A 5,000-nucleotide genomic window follows, 5' to 3' on the forward strand; every position below is an offset into this window, starting at 1 on the left:
TGGGGGGGGGAGAAATTGGTTTGTCACACGCTGCAAGTGCCGAGAGGTCGTCCTTCTGCGAGTGCAAGATAAAGTACCAAATCTGCATTTGTGCGCTTCGAGCAGCTTTGCCTGAGCGTGAGGTCCCAGTGTTGTGAAGATCTTGAGGGGATGATGTGCTCTTCGCGCTGGCACTGGAGCCTCCCCCATAGCTAGCACCTACTTAGCTCTGTCAGAACGCAAAACCTCGACACCTCAACCACAAGCCTCTGCTGGTGGAATGGCATATAGAGGCCTATGGAGAACAGCGGCAACAGTTTGGATTTAGCCGGCAGTTACTCCGGCTGTGTGTGTCTATGTGTGTGTGTGTGTGTGTGTGTGTGTGTGTGTGTGTGTGTGTGTGTGTGTGTGTGTGTCTATGTGTGTGTGTGTGTGTGTGTGTGTGTGTGTGTGTGTGTGTGTGTGTGTGTGTGTGTGTGTGTGTGTGCAACATTAGCCTGTCATACCGTTCAGGTTACCAGAGGCTTTGGGCCCTCCCGGTGCTCATAAATCCATAAATGCTTCACCCCCCTGTATAAAACCCGATCTGGAATTCACAGAGCCAGCAGGAATCAGAGAGGGTGGGGGTTGGTGGTGTATGAAAGGGAAATGTCAGGTAACTAATGGTTTTTCCACATATGGATTTTGTTTATGCTGGCGCAACGTCGGCCATTTTGCGAACCGTAAATAAGAAGGGGCGAGTCTGACCCGGCGACCGTATACAGCCAGGCAATAAACATGTTCACGAAACCATGAGAGCGCAGAACTTTTGGCTGCCTGGCTGAGGGCTTTATTATACCAGAGTCTCTCGAAGTGAAGGAACATTGTTCACATTCTGTACGATGACTTGCCAAAACAAAATGGAGTTTTGCCCTTCTCAGCCATTCAAATAAGCCGATGTTTAGACTGTAACCTTTTATCTGATTGCCTGCCCGAAGGGCTCGTTTGGTTTCTGACAATAGACTGAACTGGCCTATTATCTGAGAATTCAAGCCAGCTGTGTGGTGTGTGGATCTGAAATGTCAGCCGTTGTTGGCCAGAGTAAACCATTACTGCCGGCTCAAAACAGTCCCACAGAAATGATTAACTTCAGACACAGTGAAACCTCTCACATTTGTCTTTTTTATTGCTTCCTGTAAGTCAGGAGTCACCCCATAAAGGGTAATGAGATTATTTTTAATGAAAGCTGACTGGAAGAGACATTTCACAAAGTCCAGACAAATAAGACCAGTGGCAGGTGTGAGGTGTGAAACCTCCAGCGTTTGTTTCAGAGACAGAACCCGAGCCAGAGAAAGCGTGGCGAACAGACGTGGAGAGGGGGTAAGACAGAGCCTCAGGATAACTGTTGTTAAATTTAATGCTGGCAGTTTGTACTGGCTTAAAGGAAGTTTTGACACCACTGCAAAGGCAGGAAGTCCTCAATTCTAACAATAATTGGATTTATAAAATAGTTCTGTCTGATTCAACGTCAACCCTTTTTACACCTTTATCTATTTTTTTCTTTCTTCCTTCCTTTCTTTCATTCATTTATTCTTTCTTTCTCTTTCTTCCTTTCCAAAATAAGAGATCCCAAAATTGGCTCAGGTAAATAGCTCAGAACAACTTTGCTTACTTGTGAAGAAGTTCTTGGTTGCAGGGGGTCCTCGGGTGTTGTTCTTCACCACCTGCAGCTTGACTTCGTACTCCTGGCCCGGTCCCAGGCCAGACTGCTCAAAGGTGGTCTCGGGCGGGCTCAGCGCATTCAGGATCTCTCCATTCTCCTCTTTCTGTCATCAAGGGCACAGTACAGAAACCCATTGTCAACGATGATTGAAGCCATTGTTGGCATTGTTTATTTCCATCAAAAAAGCAGGGGGGCCAAACACTTAAGCGTTGGCCACACGTCAGTGTTGTGTGTTGCACCAAGGTTTGGAGGGCTGAGATCTTTGAGGAGGTGCCAATGAAAAAGAGATACAAAGTTGCCAGGAGAAAGACACAATTGTTGCCAAAGGAACTAATCTTGGTGGACCACTGGGTGAAAGAAACCAGTGTTTTCATTGCTACAGTTGAGATAAAATGAGATATAAAGTAGCAAGTAAAACGTCCACTACTAAAAATGACCATCATCTGAATGCTATGCCTTACCATGGTGGCAATCTCACTAAGCTACACTAGGTGTATCGTTGGTTGGGGTTAATAGTAATGGAGACTACAAATATTACTGAAAGGATGAAAGGTTAGATTAAACCCCTAAAATGAATACGTTCAGTTTGGTGTTTCGAGTGACGCTTCTGGCAGTGTCAAGGGAGTGGTAACTGGCGTTCATTGTTTGGCAGACGTCTTTTGAAACTTTACGAGCAAAGGAGAACCAAATCGTTTTTGAAAGAGTTGCGGGTGGAGATGTGTGAGTCGCTTGTGGTTGGCGGTTTTGATCCAATGCACATGTTCTGACAAAGCCATTTTCTTTTAGTTCCTAAAGCCCCAGGAGAAAGAGACAAGCCTGCTGGAGACAAAACCTCCTCCTGTGGCACATGGTCAGTACAGCTGTCGCCAGAAGCTTTTTTTCCCCCTGTCCCACGAAACCACACACTTCCAGACAACAAGCCTTCACATACTGGCATAGCATTGCCTATTTTTCCACAGGATGCATACCCTTATTCCCACAGACGCACAGGGAGCCATTATGTGAGTCTTACAGTGAAAGGAGATTTTCATATCACATTTGCTGTTCCTCCAACTGAGCAGCGTGGATAATCATGGACGCTTGGCCAAATGATTTCGAGCCATCCCAAGGGAAAACTCAGCACAGACCAATGACCGCCGGAGGGAGGAGAGGATGGGTCAAGAGGACTTACCGTGTTCCTGAAGATGAGGTTCCAGCTATCGAAGGGGATATTGAGGGGTCCCACTCCACCTCCACGGAGGTCTCCCTCACTGATTTAAACTTCAAGCCCTCTGGCTGGGGAAGATCTGTCACAGGGAAAGTTATTGTGACTAAAACTGCATTCACCCACCAAGTGTTTGTAAGTGCTGAAACTCTTTTGAGCTTAAAAGCACTTTCATTGATGTTTTTCTTGAAACCATGAATCATTGTTTTTTTACCAACAGTTTTTATTTTTGATGCAGTGCTTGTATAAAAGTTCTTAATGAACTTTTTGTTCTGACCTGGTAATTTCCAGCGTAGTGCTAAATGCATGCTTCAACATGATTACCCAAAATAGCGCTCGAAGGCTACAGATAAAGTATTTATTTTCTTATTTTTTCAAGTCTGTTGCTCCTCCCCCCGCTGCTTAATTCCTTTAACAACATACCCACCCCCCTCATCCTAGAGCATGTCTAATTAGGTGTTGTCTTCTGCTAATGCAGACAGATGAAAGCAGAATTGAAGGACTGCCACTGTTGCCATATGCTAGCTCTTTGGGGGAGGGGGGAGGGGGGGGGGGGTTAGGCCTGAGGCATTGAAGTGCCTATTAATTTAGCTATTTAAATAAATTAATACATTTGAACTAATTGTTTGCCAAATACAATCTCAAGCCAACTTTAACCATTCCTGTTTTTTCACCGTAATCAATCACGCCGTTTGAGAGATAAACGCAGGCTCACGTGTGGCTACTCTGGCGCTGACGGGCAAGCTCATCTTGTTGTTGAGGACGGCGTAAACGCTGATGAGGTACTCGATACCGGGCTCCAGCTCTCGGATGGTGGCCATCTTTTTGTCTCCCGACACGCGCATGTCCAACTCCAGACCTCCAGGCGCAGTGGGCACGTAGGTGACGAGGTACTCCGTCACCAGCATCTCGTTCATCCAGGACACGTCCACGGTTTCTGAGTCCACCTCTACCACAGTCAGGTCCTTGGGCGCGGTGACTGTCAAAGGGATAACAGCAGTTCATGTTACATGTTGGCCAGATTGGGTTAGGACTTGAGAAATGTATTCAGGGTTTCTCTTAACCGAAGATAGAAGATAAATAATAACTGATAAATTATCCTGAAATTAGATCAGAAAGAAAAAGAATGAATGTTTGACACCCTCTGGTCTTTTTTGTTAGGTCAGACATTTATGACTAATTGCTTAACCTCTCATTAAGACTTGTGAGGATAATTTCCTGGCAAAGCTAAGGCTAAACGTCTGATAGTGCTTACTCTGAGACAATCGTAAGGTCATTTAGAAACTAATGGCTTAACTTCTCATTAAGTATCTTTCCAGAGACTTGTGATGATAATCTGGCAAAGCTAAAGCTAAATGTCTGATAGTGCTGAAGCTAAACGTCTGATAGTGCTCAAGCTAAGCGTCTGATGGTGCTTACTCTGAGAGCAGTCGTCGCCGGTGTATCCCATGTCGCAGATGCAGATTCCATTCAGGCAGTGGCCTTGGTCAGTGCAGTCGCCGGGACAGGTGAGCACAGAGCAGTCGGCTCCAGCGTAGCCCTCGAAGCAGACACACTTGCCATCCACGCAGTACCCACGGTCCAAGCAGTTGTTCGGGCACGTCTTCTCAGTGCAGTCTTCTCCGGTAAATCCTCGGTTGCAGATGCACTGGCCGTTTCACACAGCGTCCACGGTTGTTACAGTCATTCGGACAGGTCAGCTCATTGCAGTCTTTGCCTGTGTAGCCAGCATGGCAGATGCATTTGCCGTCCACACATTCCCCGCGGCCGTGGCAGTTGTTGGGGCACATCTTGGTGCTACAGTCCTCACCGGTGTAGCCCTGCTTGCACACACACTTGCCGTGACACAGTGGCCGAGGTTCATGCAGTTGTTTAGGCAAGAACGGTCGGAGCAGTCGGAGCCCTCCCATCCCACATCGCAAAAGCACTCCCCGTTGACACACTGGCCTCTGTTGTTACAGTTATCGAGGCAGGAAAGGATTCTGCAGTCTTCTCCCTCGAAGCCAGGATCACAGATGCACCTTCCGTTGAAGCAGTGGCCCCTCTGGTGACAGTCTCCGGGGCACGTGAGCTTGGAACAGTCCTCTCCACTGTATCCAGCGTGGCATACGCACT

The 5,000-nt window shown here is 47.0% G+C and overlaps 1 pseudogene; it reads right to left on the reverse strand.

Moving 5' to 3' along the window:
* Positions 1–5,000, reverse strand: part of LOC122130082 — a 27,782-nt pseudogene that overhangs the window by 21,320 nt on the left and 1,462 nt on the right.

Source organism: Clupea harengus, unplaced genomic scaffold (genome assembly GCF_900700415.2).
Source record: "Clupea harengus unplaced genomic scaffold, Ch_v2.0.2, whole genome shotgun sequence".
NCBI lineage: Eukaryota > Metazoa > Chordata > Actinopteri > Clupeiformes > Clupeidae > Clupea > Clupea harengus.